This window comes from Zootoca vivipara, chromosome 2 (assembly GCF_965207765.1).
Source record: "Zootoca vivipara chromosome 2, rZooViv2.hap1.1, whole genome shotgun sequence".
NCBI lineage: Eukaryota > Metazoa > Chordata > Lepidosauria > Squamata > Lacertidae > Zootoca > Zootoca vivipara.
In genome coordinates, this window is record NC_142584.1 from 106,757,686 (window position 1) to 106,772,752 (window position 15,067).

Genomic DNA, 15,067 nt, shown 5'->3' on the forward strand with positions numbered 1-15,067 from the left:
TTCGCTAATAACCATTTCCCCTGCATATCATGTTATCCTCCATTTATCTATAAAACTCTATTTTCTCCTGTATGGTCGTAGTGCAGCTGTTGTGACCCACCCCGGTTGTGGGTCTCGCTGGGCCACCCATGAAAGACCAATGACTAGGGATGGGGTGGGGATTCAATTCAGGACATATTTAAAGCAGAAGCTATCAAATCCACACATTCAGAAACATTATGCAAATTGAAACATAGCTTGTCCTTTCAGAATTTGCACTTAGCTGCATTTTGCGATGCAGTTCTCCAACCAGCCGGTGTTTACAAGAATGCACATATCAGGGGAAACTGTGCATAAAAAAGGAAGATATAAGTGAAAAAGACATAAATAGATGCATCACATAAGGGGAAACTCGTTGAAAAAAATGCATATATTAGTGAAAACTGCATACAAAGCTATGGGCATTGGGAGAAGATTGCACTAAAATGCTAATGAGTTCTCAAGAGGATTTTTTTATATAAAAAAACAAAATAAAAAATTACTGCTGAAGTGTGGGGAACTGAATTTAAGATTGGAAAAATGAGAAACGGAGGGAACCGAGATTTGCAGAGCTTTCCATTCCTAAAATGACCTAGACAATACTGGGGCCCATCTATAGCTGAACGATGGTTTAGTTTAGTGTAAGGCTGCGAGTCCCATGGACTGCAAGAAGATCAAACCTATCCATTCTGAAGGAAATCAGCCCTGAGTGCTCACTGGAAGGACAGATCTTGAAGCTGAGGCTCCAGTACTTTGGCCACCTCATGAGAAGAGAAGACTCCCTGGAAAAGATCCTGATGTTGGGAAAGACTGAGGGCACAAGGAGAAGGGGACAACAGAGGACGAGATGGTTGGACAGTGTTCTCGAAGCTACCAACATGAGTCTGACCAAACTGCGGGAGGCAGTGGAAGACAGGAGTGCCTGGCGTGCTCTGGTCCATGGGGTCACAAAGAGTCGGACACCACTAAACGACTAAACAACAACAACAAGGCTGCTCTCTATGTTCCTGTCTTTAACATCCCCCTTCCCATCTGCACATGGGTATAATAATGCTGTTCATGCATTCATATCAATGTGCCTCGGCCTTAAAGGTAAAGGTAAAGGGACCCTCCCTGACCATTAGGTCCAGTTGTGGATGACTCGAGTTGCGGCGCTCAACTCGCTTTACTGGCAGAGGGAGCCGGCATACAGCTTCCGGGTCATGTGGCCAGCATGACTAAGCCGCTTCTGGCAAACCAGAACAGCGCAAGGAAATGCTGCTTACCTTCCTGCCAGAGTGGTACCTATTTATCTACTTGCACTGCGTGCTTTTGAACTGCTAGGTTGGCAGGAGCAAGGACCGAGCAACGGGAGCTCACCCAGTCATGGGGATTCGAACCGCCGACCTTCTGATCGGCCAGCCCTAGGCTCTGTGGTTTAACCCACAGCGCCACCCATGTCCTTAAATATTGGCCTTAAAACTAATTTAAAAACAACTCTATAGTCTCTGTTTTATTTTCTCCAGGAGGTGGCAATAGAGAGACACACAACCAGTAGATATGATACTCTCCACTAGAGGGCAGCAGACACTCAGAAATATAACCATTTCCCTCTTGGTTGCAGAAGAAAATCAGACTGTGTGAAATTATAGTGGTCGCTTCCAAGCCGTCACTATTTTGTAGGTGCACCGTGTATGCCAGCAAATTCAGGTTGTAGAGTCAAAGAGGGTTTGGTGCTTTGAAGCTGGAAATGTATGTACAAACGATCATATTCATAAATTGTGGAGATTGCATTGGAGCAGAGAAAATGCAGTTCATGTTAAAATATTTTATGGGGAGCTTCTTTTATGATCCCCACTTCTTGCAACAGGTGATGCCCAGCACTATCAGTTGAGTTGCTCATAAGAACACATTTTGTGCGCTCAAGTTATCTTCTTTTCTTAGTTGTCACTCAAATTCCAAAATTGTTGTTGTTGTTTAGTCATTTAGTCATGTCCGACTCTTTGTGACCCCATGGACCAGAGCACGCCAGGCACTCCTGTCTTCCACTCACTCCCGCAGTTTGGTCAAACTCATGTTCGTAGCTTCGAGAACACTGTCCAACCATCTCATCCTCTGTCGTCCCCTTCTCCTTGTGCCCTCCATCTTTCCCAGCCTGGACCTAAGACGCATCAAAAGCTGCATGTTGAAATAAAAGATCTCCCCACCTCTCAATTGTCTCCTCTCTTCAAATCTGGGAATTTCTCACATGGGCTTGCTTTCATTTCTCAGGAAAGAAAGGGAGATGGGGAGGTTTTGTGTTGAACTTTTAAGGAAAAAACAAGGCAATGGAGCTACACATTGACATGCTTCTAGTTACAGGTAGGTAGCCATTTTGGTCTGCCATAGTTGAAACAAAATTAAAAAAAATCCTTCCAGTAGCACCTTAGAGACCAACTAAGTTTGTTATTGGTATGAGTTTTCGTGTGCATGCACACTTCTTCAGATACACTGAAACAGAAGTCACCAGACCCTTATATATGGTAAGAGGGTGGGGAGGGGTATTACTCAGAAGGGCGGTGGGAATGGGTGATTGGCTGATAGGTGTAGTAAACCTTTGTACATTTCGTACAAAGATTACCATAATAAAGGACAAAAGTGGTAAGGACTTAACAGAAGCAGAAGACATCAAGAAGAGGTGGCAAGAATACACAGAAGAATTATACCAGAAAGATATGGAGGTCTTGTACACCCCAGGTAGTGTGGTTGCTGACCTTGAGCCAGACATCCCGGAGAGTGAAGTCAAATGGGCCTTAGAAAGCACTGCTAATAACAAGGCCAGTGGAAGTGATGGCATTCCAGCAGAACTATTTAAAATCTTAAAAGATGATGCTGTTAAGGTGCTACACCCAATATGCCAGTAAGTTTGGAAAACTCAGCAGTGGCCAGAGGATTGGAGAAGATCAGTCTACATCCCAATCCCAAAGAAGGGCAGTGCCAAAGAATGCTGCAACTACCGCACAATTGCGCTCATTTCACACACTAGCAAGGTTATGCTTAAAATTCTACAAGGCAGGCTTAAGCAGTATGTGGACTGAGAACTTCCAGAAGTGCAAGCTGGATTTAGAAGGGGCAGAGGAACCAGAGACCAAATTGCAAACATGCGCTGGATTATGGAGAAAGCTAGAGACTTCCAGAAAAACATCTACTTCTGCTTCATTGACTACACAAAAGCATTTGACTGTGTCGACCACAGCAAACTATGGCAAGTTCTTAATATAGTCTGAAGCTCAACATCAAAAAACTAAGATCATGGCCACTGGTCCCATCACCTCCTGGCAAATAGAAGGAGAAGAAATGGAGGCAGTGAGAAATTTTAGTTTCTTGGGTTCCATGATCACTGCAGATGGTGACAACAGTCACAAAATTAAAAGACGCCTGCTTCTTGGGAGAAAAGCAATGACAAACCTAGACAGCATCTTAAAAAGCAGAGACATCACCTTGCTGACAAAGGTCCGTATAGTTCAGGCCCTAGCTAACAGGGCCAGTGGTCAGGGATCATGGGAGCTGTAGTTCCAAAACATCTGGAGAGCCAAGGTTGCCTATGCCTGGTATAGTTAAAGCCATGGTTTTCCCAGTAGTGATGTATGGAAGTGAGAGCTGGACCATAAAGAAGGTTGACCGCCGAAGAATGGAAGCTTTTGAATTATGGTGCTGGAGGAGACTCTTGAGAGTCCCATGGACTGCAAGAAGATCAAACCTATCCATTCTTAAGGAAATCAGCCCTGAGTGCTCACTGAAACTGAGGCTCCAATACTTTGGCCACCTCGTGAAAAGAGAAGACTCCCTGGAAAAGACCCTGATGTTGGGAAAGATTGAGGGCACAAGGAGTAGGGGACGACAGAGGATGAGATGGTTGGACAGTGTTCTCGAAGCCACCAACATGAGCGTGACCAAACTGTGGGAGGCAGTGGAAGACAGCAGTGCCTGGCATGCTCTGGTCCATGGGGTCACGAAGAGTCAGACACGACTAAATGACTAAACAACAACAACATCATGCTGGCTAGCTTCATCCCCTGCTGTACTAGTAGCTCAGCCTGTGCTTGGATCCCATTCCCATCTCCAGATCTCTCTAAGCATCCTACAATTGGTAGCAGAACCACCTGGTTCCCAGGATGCAGAGCTCCATGGCAACCCAACATGGTAGTCGAAGCATCTCCATGGCGACCAGCCAGAGGTAAGTTAATTGGCCCACCCAGGCCTCTGTATCAGTAAACACGGGGAGGCCTAGGCAACCTACATTTGGAATAAGGAAATTCTGAAAGTTCCTGGGAGGCTGAGGTGAGAGGGAGGAGATCCCATGTTTAAAGAGACAAAACAAACAAACAAACAACAACAACAACAACAAAAACCCTGCCCAGCTTTACATCTGATCATCCTATTGAAACTTTGCCCTCATCCCATGTTTTATCTCCTGGATAGAGACTTTTTTGTGGGATAGGGTTCTGGCAAATTCTAGCTGGAAAAAAAAGCCCCGGTTATACATGACCCAGGTGGCGCTGTGGGTTAAGCTACAGAGTCTAGGGCTTGCTGATCAGAAGGTCGGCGGTTCGAATCCCTGCAATGGGGTGAGCTCCCGTTGTTCGGTCCCAGCTCCTGCCAACCTAGCAGTTCGAAAGCACATCAAAGTGCAAGTAGATAAATAGGGACCGCTCCGGCGGGAAGGTAAACGGCGTTTCCGTGCGCTGCTCTGGTTCTCCAGAAGCAGCTTTGTCATGCTGGCCACATGACCCGGAAGCTGTCTGCGGACAAACACCAGCTCCCTCGGCCTATAGAGCGAGATGAGCGCCGCAACCCCAGAGTCGGACACGACTGGACCCGATGGTCAGGGGCCCCTTTACCCTTTACCTTATACATGAATTTACAAATCAATGAAATAAAAGTAAGCAGCGCCTTGAACTGAGCACAGGAAAGGAGAGCACATGCACAGTTTTGAGCATTGGCAAAAAGTGTATATTCAACAGCCTAATCGCTGACATCACTAAGCAAACGAAAACCTTCCTCCAATCTTTTATTGCAGCACAATCAACACTCATAGCCCAAATAATCAGATGATTCATTGTTAGCTTTGGTTCGCCGCCTTCAGTGATCTTACGGTGTAAGCTCGGGCCTAAAAATGTCAGGCTGCTGCGAAGGAATTAGGACTCAGAGATGTGGAGAATAGGAAAGTAGAAAAAATTATTTTTTGCAGGCTTGCAACAAACAAAATAGCAATATGACACAGCAAGTTGGGATCCCAAAAAGCTGGCCCCGAACACAATTTCCCTTTGACCTTTATACTCTAGGGCCAGTCCCAACAGCATAAAACATCCAATCAGGTTGGCCAGTTTAGAACAAAGAGCTACCAATGAACGTGGGCAAGGCCCATTCTGTTTACCATTTATGAACAACAACAACATAATAATAATAATAATAATAATAATAATAATAATAATAATAATAATAAAAATTATTATTTATACCCCGCCCATCTGGCTGGGTTTCCCCAGCCACTCTGGGCGGCTTCCAACAGAAAAATAAAACACAGTAATCTGTTAAACATTAAAAGCCTCCCTGAACAGGGCTGCCTTCAGATGTCTTCTAAAAGTCTGGTAGTTGTTTTCCTCTTTGACATCTGTTGGGAGGGCGTTCCACAGGGCAGGTGCCACCACCGAGAAGGCCCTCTGCCTAGTTCCCTGCAACTTGGCTTCTCGCAACGAGGGAACTGCCAGACGGCCCTCGGTGCCGGACCTCAGTTCCGGGCAGAATGATGGTGGTGCTCGGAAACGTACTCGGAAACATTATTACCCCATCCTAGATTAAGTCACCCCTAAACCAAATTTGGGGCATCCGGGATTACAACATCCGTATAAGGCACATCCGGGGTTACAGTGACCCAGTAAGTTGCGAAAAGATGTACTTTTATCCCAGATTCTAGCATCCTGTCCCAGATTCTTACATTCAGCATCTTATGAGGCAAACCTCCAAAAAACCCCTCTGTGTGAGCTCACGCCTGCGTTCAGCCACCACAGAGAGAAGCCAGATGGTTTCCAACATAGGTGCATTCTCATTCCAAATACAGTTACAGTCAATCATTGGCAAACATAAAAAGAGACAACAATTAGCAATACAATTTCACTGAAATGGGTATTCGATACATTATATAAGGGGATCTATAGGCGCCTTATGGGACCCAGGTGGCGCTGTGGGTTAAACCACTGAGCCTAGGGCTTGCTGATCAGAAGGTCGGCGGTTCGAATCCCTGTGACGGGGTGAGCTCCCGTTGCTTGGTCCCAGCTCCTGCCAACCTAGCAGTTCAAAATCACGTCAAAGTGCAAGTAGATAAATAGGAACCGCTACAGCGGGAAGGTAAATGGCGTTTCCATGTGCTGCTCTGGTTTGCCAGAAGCGTCTTTGTCATGCTGGCCACATGACCTGGAAGCTATACGCTGGCTCCCTCGGCCAATAATGCGAGATGAGCACTGCAACCCCAGAGTCGGTCACGACTGGACCTAATGGTCAGGGGTCCCTTTACCTTTACCTTTATAGGCGTTTTAGGCTGAAACGGCACAAGACATTTTACAGTCCACTGTGACCCACAGCCTATTTCCTAAGAAACCTGATCTTACGCCAGAACATTCTCATCCTCATCAAATGTCCAGGCGTTCTGCCAAATGTAAGGACAAGACATACTGGACAAGAGCATTCTTCTACCAAGGTGGCTTATATGTAAACAAGGAAAACTGACTGTCATAGAACCAGCCTCTCAGCATCTCTAGTAGGCAAAAGAGGAGACAGAGAAGATGATTCTAAGAAAGCAATTGACTTATACCAGAAAGACAGACATGGCGCATTTCCGGCAGTTATGTACCTGAAAAGTATAGGCCCATACCTGGAGGCGTACACTCACTCACATCAACGGAGCAGGGATCTCACAGCCTGCATTGTTGTCATCAAGTCAAACTCTTGAGAACATCTGGCAGCGAGTCCAGGGTGGGGTGAGCCCAGGAATGTGAGATTTCAGAAAGCAAAAGAGCATTTGCGGTTTTCACAGGGAAGCCTGAAAATATGTGAACCATATCTTATCTGAGGCTATAAACAGAGGTGATGATGCATACACAACACAAAGACTCGCTCTTCCCCACATTTTCAGTTGCCTGTGACAAGGCGTTCCGAATTATGCGCAAACAGATGTTATATATTTGCTTATTATGCCTGATAGATTCTCTTTCTGCTAGTCGTAAGGCGGAGTAAGGAGCTATAGAGCACAAAAAGCCGGACAGGAAAGATCTCTACACACCCGATTAATACTTTCTCTGCTAAGAAATGCAAACTGACAGGATTCCACTCCAGTTGGTTTCTGCATGTGGAACCAGCAAGAGACAGGACATTTTTATCCTTATTAAATAGGGATTTATTTATTTTTAGTGTTGCAGCACCCATACTTGGGAACTCCCTATTATTAATTTTTTTAACTTTTTGACATTTCAATAAATACAGTTGTGCAAGAGCAACTCTTTATTCATTCTCCTCACTGTGAAGTCTGGCAGTTGGCTGGGTAAGTTTGATAGCAAGCTGAGCTGCCCTTTCAACAATGACTTTCCAATTCTTGGATGAAACATTGTGAGCAATCTCTGCGCCGTAGGACTTGTCGCTCACCCTCGGCACCTCCAGCTCGTTGAGACTGTGGACAAAGAATTTCCTGAATCCTGAAGGCAACATGTGCTTTGTCTTCTTATTACTGCCATGCTCAATGTCGGGCCTCAAGATTTGACCCTGGAACCTTTTGCAGACTCTGTTGTCAATACCTGCGAGCTTGTGCCAGTTACGCTGAATCATAGTGATCAGACTGATGGCAGATGAACAACTTGATCCTCTTCTTGATTATTTTAGGCTTGGTGAGAGGTCTGAGGGCCAGCACCCACGCAGGTAGAGAGCACAGAGAGGAAGTGGAACTCCCTGCCTATTGATTTCAGGCATTATGTTTTATATATGCTGTAAGCCACTCAGAGTGGCTGGGGGAACCCAGCCAGATGGGCGGGGTATAAATAATAAAATTATTATTATTATTATTATTATTATTATTATTATTATTATTATTATTATTACTCTTTCCCCACCTGCTAAAAGCAATTTAGTCTAGGCAAACCTATCTGAGCTTGTGGAAGCTGCCATGTGTTTGTATGTATTTTTCATTAATTGTTTTTGAATGTTGTTGTTTTTAACTGTTCTTTTAACTGATAATCTTTTTGGGAACTGCTTTGAGATTTTTGTGATAATCAAGCAGTATATAAATGTGATATAAGGTATGTTGGGAGAAGATATTAAACCAAAAGACAGATGTTTAGTGAGTTATGCCACAGCAGCTGCCAGATTATTAATAGCGAAGGATTGGAAGTCCCAAAAGATACCGAATAAGGAGGATTGGCAAACCAAATTATCGATGTATTATAATATGGCAATAAAATATGAGGAAGTTAAAGGGCTAAAGAAAGAAGAAAGTGGAAAAAATTGGAAATTGTTTATAGAATATATTAAGTGCCAGGTGGAAAAGCCCAATCTCTTTCCAGAATACTAAAGGCCCAAATAAATGAGAGACAGAAAAGAGGGAAAAGAAAAGAGAAGAGAAGAAAAGAAATGAAATTGAAGTTTAAGAAAGAATCAAGGTGGACCAAAATTACCAACAAACAAAAAAATTTATAGTGTGTAGATGAAAATAGAAAATTTATCGCACAGTATAGTGAAGGCTGAGATGTTGTGGGAGAGATAGTATTGAGAGGGGAGGTGGGAGGTAAGTAAAGACTCAGACAATGAATATATACTATGTATTGAAGTTTTATTTATCCATTAATGTTACATATTGTTTTGTTTTTATTTATGTAATGTACATTTTGAAAACCAATAAAGATTGTTATTCAAAAATATAAATAAATAAATAAATGTGGCATAAGGAAACTCCTTCACCTCAAGTTGCATAACAGTAACAACAACAACAACAATTTATTATTTATACCCCACCCATCCGGCTGGGTTCCCCTAGCCATTCTGGGTGGCTTCCAACAGAAATATTAAAATACAGTCGTACCTCGGTTTAAGTACGCCTCGGTTTGAGTCTTTTCAGTTTAAGTACTCCGCAAACCTGTCTGGAATGGATTAATCCACTTTCCATTACTTTCAATGGGAAAGTTCGCTTCAGGTTAAGTACAGATTTCCGGAACCAATTACACTCATACCTTGGTTTAAGTACACTTCAGGTTGAGTACTCCACGGACCCGTCTGGAACAGATTAATCCAGTTTCCATTACTTTCAATGGGAAAGTTCGCTTCAGCTTAAGTCTGCTTCATGTTAAGGACAGGCTTCCGGAACCAATTGTGTTTGTAAACCGAGGTACCACTGTACAATAATGTATTAAACATTAAAAGCTTCCCTAAACAACAGCAACAACAATTTTATTTATTTGCACCCTGCTCATCTGACTGGGTTGCCCCAGCCACTATGGGCGTCTTCCAGCATATATAAAAACATAACAAAACATTTAACATTAAAACCTTCCCTGTAGAGGGCTGCCTTCAAATGTCTTCTAAAAGTCGTATGGGTAACTTGGCCCAGCCCTGTTTTCTTCACACTCTTCAGACATTCAGGGGCAAGGGAAATGCATTTCATTAGCAAGAATTACAAACCTCTGCCCCAAAGCTGCTGTGAAGTTTCTCACTTGTGAGGCTTAAAGTCATTCTTGCTTCAATTGCTCTGTAAGTCGAAGATAAAAAAAAAACTGAATTGGCTGGGATGCCCACTTGCATTACAAACGCATTTCCTCCGCTTTGTAATCCTCATTGCAATCATCAGACATTAATATAAATGAAAATGTAAACCTTAAGAATAAAAGTGGCCGTGCAATGCAACCTAAGCAAGCTTAATTAGATATGAGCCCCGTTGGGTAAATTGGCTTTGGATTAAGAGACTGAGACATAATAATGTGGACTTTGGGAGCAATCTGCTTAGTCAACTGCATGATGTTGACAGCGAAGCTGACGAATTTGCCATGCAAATACTCACAATCTAGTTTGTCTCATTAGGTGTTGCAGAGCCCATCTTGGCAGGCGTTTGGCTAGGGCAACCCCATTCTGAGCCATAATACGCCGTACATGAATCAGCAAGAATCACCAGGGTTTTCCCCTTTCACAGCCTCACTAGCTTACGCCCAGTGTTGCACACCAGCCCCCCCCCCCCAAAGTGCTTTGGACATGACGATGACATGATCTCATCAGTCTCTTAGCAAAATCCTTCTATGACCCCTCTACACCTCTAATGGCGGCTTACAGGGGCGGAACTTTAACATTTGCTTCCAGATTGAAAATTTGACACTCGCCACTTTTGAGACACATCAAGCCAGTGTGGTGTGGTGGTTAAGAGCAGTGGACTCGTAATCTCGTGAACCAGGTTCGCTTCCCTGCTCCTCCACATGCAGCTGCTGGGTGACCTTGGGCTAGTCACACTTCTCTGAAATCTCTCAGCCTCACTCACCTCACAGAGTGTTTGTTGTGGGGGAGGAAGGGAAAGGAGAATGTTAGCCATTTTGAGACTCCTTAGGGTAGTGATAAAGCGGGATATCAAATCCAAACTCTTCTTCTTCTTCCCCTCCCTCCCCCCAATATTTCACTGCTTCACTAATCTTATCAAATTAGTTTCTCTGGAAATTCCAGGTCTACTTCCAGTTCTGTTTTGGGCCAGGGGCAGGGGCAGCTCTTAACTGTAAGCTCCTTGGGAAGAGAACCTACGGTTCTTCTTCTTCTTCTTCTTCTTCTTCTTCTTCTTCTTCTTCTTCTTCTTCTTCTTCTTCTTCTTCTTCTTCTTCTTCTTCTTCTTCTTCTGTTTTTCATTGAGTTTTCCAATTTTTTCATTATACATATCAAATAACAAAGAAGAAATACAATTCTCCAACCCCAACCCCCCAACTTCCCTCAACTTCCATTTCTGTTTTTTTTTTACATATTAACTTCCCCTGCTTACTTATTATATCTTCATTTTCAATTATTTATATCAATATTGTTATTCTCTTCTTGTTTTAACATCATCTATGTAATTTCTATACAGTGGTACCTCGGTTTGCGACTGCAATCCATTCCGCGGAGGTGGTCGCTCGCCAAAGGCACGCTTCTGCGCGTGCGTGAAGCGCCGATAGAGTGCTTCTGCGCATGCGTGAGCTGCACAGATCGCGTCTGCGCATCCAAAGCCGCGGAATCCGGATGTAAACACTTCCGGGTCCGCAGCGGTCGCTCGCTGAAGCAGTCGCAAACAGAGGTAGACATAAATTGAGGTTTGACTGTATTTATTTTATTAATTGTAAGTGTTTATTCAAACCCTGCTAGTGAGTTCATTTCTCTACATTGCTTCTGTAAAGGTAAAGGGAGCCCTGACCATTAGGTCCAGTCACGGATGACTCTGGGGTTGCGGCGCTCATCTCGCTTTACTGGCTGAGGGAGCCGGCGTACAGCTTCCAGGTCATGTGGGCAGCATGACTAAGCCGCTTCTGGTGAACCAGAGCAGCGCACGGAAACACCGTTTACCTTCCTGCCGGAGCGGCACCTGTTCATTTACTTGCACTTTGACGTGCTTTTGAACTGCTAGGTAGGCAGGAGCTGGGACCGAGCAACGGGAGCTCACCCTGTCGCGGGGATTCGAACCGCCGACCTACTGATCGGCAAGCCCTAGGCTCTGTGGATACACCATAAATGGTTCCCAGTCCTTTTTAAAGACTCTATTGTCTTTGTCTCTGAGTCTTTCAGTTAGCTTTGCCATTTCAGCATATTCTACCAGCTTTTCTTGCCATTGTTCTTTAGTTGGCATTTTGTCACTTTTCCATCTTTGGGCGAGCAGTATCCTAGCTGCAGTTGTAGCATACATAAAAAGTTTATTCTTCTCTTTTGGCATATCTTGATCTGAAATGCCTAATAAAAAAACTTATGGTCTCTTTCTTCTTCTTCTTCTTCTTCTTCTTCTTCTTCTTCTTCTTCTTCTTCTTCTTCTTCTTCTTCTTCTTCTTCTTCTTCTTCTTCTTCTTCTTCTTCTTCTTCCTCCTCCTCCTCCTCCTCCTCTTCTCTACTAGTAAGTTTCCAGAGATTCCTGTTTGAGCATCTTAGTCTAACTCCTTATCACTAGCTGTGTCCTGTTGACAAATCTCTTCCCAGCGGCTATTATTGCCCTGGCTCACCTGGTTTTTCTCTGACTCAGCATCCTATGCCCTGTACAGGTCTGAGTGACTCCCCGATATACGCTGACACACGTTTCCTGCCACCCCCTCCCCCAGTGGACTTTGTTAAGATGCCTGGAAAGTTGCTTCCACTGTGGGTGGAGATGGAGCTATTTGAGTAACTCCCACTGCTCTGGTTTATCTGGTCCTTGAGGGTTTATAAGCCAGGCAGAGCCTTCAAAGCACCAAAGCCGTGAGCTTCCCAGAGGAGTGACTGCTGCTCTCCTGAGGGAGCCAAAGACAGCATCTCTCAGCCTTTAGGTATCAGAGTAGGCTTGGGGGTGCTGTAGTGTGTCTGACAGTAAAGGTATTTAAATTTCTATAATATAAATGATTCAGTGGAACAGCTTTGAGCAGTTCTATTTGCAGTTTTTATGGCTTTTAGATCTTTTAAAAAATAATAGTAATAATAGCAAGGATAAAGAATATATTATGTTATTAATACAAGGAAGAGCATAACAAGAAATAAATACATGGCTACATTTTATCTTAGCAATTAATGTTTCTAACAGTGATGAAGAGAGTTCATTTTTTCCCCTCCAAACGTATTGGCTTGCTGTGACTTCTAGTGAAATATGTTAGCATGTACAGTTTAATTGCTGGGAGGTCATTTCTGAGCGTACAATGGCTGTTTGGATAACTGCCTACTTGCAAAAATGTGGGATTAAAGGGCTTCCTTTTTCGTTTTTGAAATAAGTTTTTGTTTGATTTTCAAGGATATATGCATATAACAAAATCAATTCCAAATCCAAATATCGAGATTACTCTGAATCTCATGACTTCCCCCCATCCCTTCTATGAGTCCTATTGATACTGTTTTCCACTGCATATGAATACTTCTCCGATTTTTAGTCTCTCTAAATTATCCATACATTCTGTTACATTACAAGTGTGTTTAAATCCTGCCAATGTTTTAACCTGCTTACAATGATCTTGTATATACATTGTAAACTTTCCCCACTATTTTTTAAAGTTCTTGTCTTCTTGGTTCCTGAGCTTCTCAGTTAGTTTTGCCATTTTGGCATAGTCCATCAACTTGACTAAATCCCCCAGGGAAGGGGATTAAAGGGCTCCATTGATACAGGTGAAACTCGGAAAATAGAATATCGTCGAAAAGTGCATTTATTTCAGCAATGCAATGTATTATTCTTTTATTTTTATTTTTATTTTTACAAATGCTTTCTTTTGGAAATTCCACAGTAATAAAACAAATAGTTACAATAATACAAAAATAAAAATAAACATCGCTATAACATTTCATTAATTACATTCAATTTATAATTGACCCACCTAACGACAAATAATTACAATTACAACAAATAAAGGCTTGACATATCTTGCTTTGCATGTCATGCATCTTTCGTATTCGTTTCACCTTTTAAGTTGCATTACTGAAATAAATGCATTTTTTGTCTATATTCTAATTTTCCGAGTTTCACCTGTAGGTTTGAGTCTTGGTATATTGGAAATTGGGCATTGGTTCGAGATCAGTCTGTCTGGAAAGTACATGGTACTACAAACTCTTTTTAAACTCTTAAATTTATGACCGCTTTGTGTTAGATTCTATCACTGCATTTTATACTCTTAGATGTTGCAAAATATCTTCACCTTCTCCCCTTCTGGATTCTCTAGTTCTGCACCCTCCTGTGGTGCCTCACCATGTCTTCAGGTCGCCCAGGGCCTGGCCCTTCCGGATCAAGAGGAGTCCCTCCTGTGCCGAAACCCGACAATCCCTTGGTTCCCGTTCCAGAGAAACCATGGCCTGTGGGGCCACCCAAGCCTGAAGGTCCTCAACCACTGGGGCCTTTGGTGCCTGGGAAGCCGTGGCCAGAAGGCCCCCCTGCATCTCCTGATCCTGGACAACCACCAACACCTTTAGGCCCTGACAAACCACAACTGTTTCCTGGACCATCCAGTCCTCCTAAGCCACCGCTGCCTGATGACCCTTTTCTACCATCTCCTCTGATGCCTGTTGCACCTTGGCCACCACTACCAGAGTGGGATGATTCAGGGAAACCTCCTAAACACCCCTCTGATGAGGATTAATTTTTACTCAGCCAGGTTCTCCAGGGTTCTCCTGCGGCTGATATAGAACCATACCTTCTATTTCCCACACACATGTGCATTCGTATTCCAAGTCCAGATTGGATCCTGTTGTAAATCTTTCCTGAAAAGGTCTTGGAAGTTGAGTGACAACTGGAAAAAGGAGATAACTCACCCCGTCGTTGAAGACACAATTCAGCTTTGGTGAATTGCGGAGCAAATTCCAGCCACCGTTCAATCGAACCATCCTGTAATATTGCACTTTTACCTGAAATGCAGTTATGTCTATCTGTTTATATGACCCATGTATACATTCTCTCTCTCTTTCTACCCACCTACCCAACTCTTCTGTCTATCAAGAACTATTTTCTGTAGTTTGCCACCCACTTGATTACAAGCGGGAAGACAATTCTGACTGCTTCCAGCACAATAAAAGGAACTCCGAATAAAATATTTGCATTAGAAATATCTATTGTTTGCTCTATTGCAATCTTCTCTGCATGTTTGCACAGCCATAATAAAACCTCTACCCAGCCCTTGCAACCGTCCAAACAGTCCATTCTCCCTGGCCTGAATATTTATGGATGCACCCATGAAAGGTAGTAATTATCAAAAGGGAAGTTTCAATGTCTGATGTTTTAATGCATTTTTAATCTCTTGTTGGAAGCCGCCCAGAGTGACTGGGGAAACCAGCCAGATTTATTAGCAAATGATGATATTCTATTATTCTATCATTTAAAATCAGGCAAATGTCCTGT

At 43.3% G+C, this 15,067-nt stretch overlaps 1 long non-coding RNA gene and 1 pseudogene across 1 annotated transcript; one reads left to right on the plus strand and one right to left on the minus strand.

Annotated features, from left to right (window-relative positions):
- Nucleotides 1-7,512: 7,512 nt before the first annotated feature.
- On the minus strand, nucleotides 7,513-9,747 carry LOC118080136 (large ribosomal subunit protein eL32 pseudogene; annotated as a pseudogene).
- Nucleotides 9,748-12,114: 2,367 nt separating this feature from the next.
- Nucleotides 12,115-14,777, plus strand: LOC148687028 (uncharacterized). Its single transcript, XR_015948318.1, has 2 exons — nucleotides 12,115-12,573; nucleotides 13,899-14,777. It is a non-coding gene; the product is annotated as an uncharacterized LOC148687028 (long non-coding RNA).
- The last annotated feature ends 290 nt before the right edge of the window (nucleotides 14,778-15,067 follow it).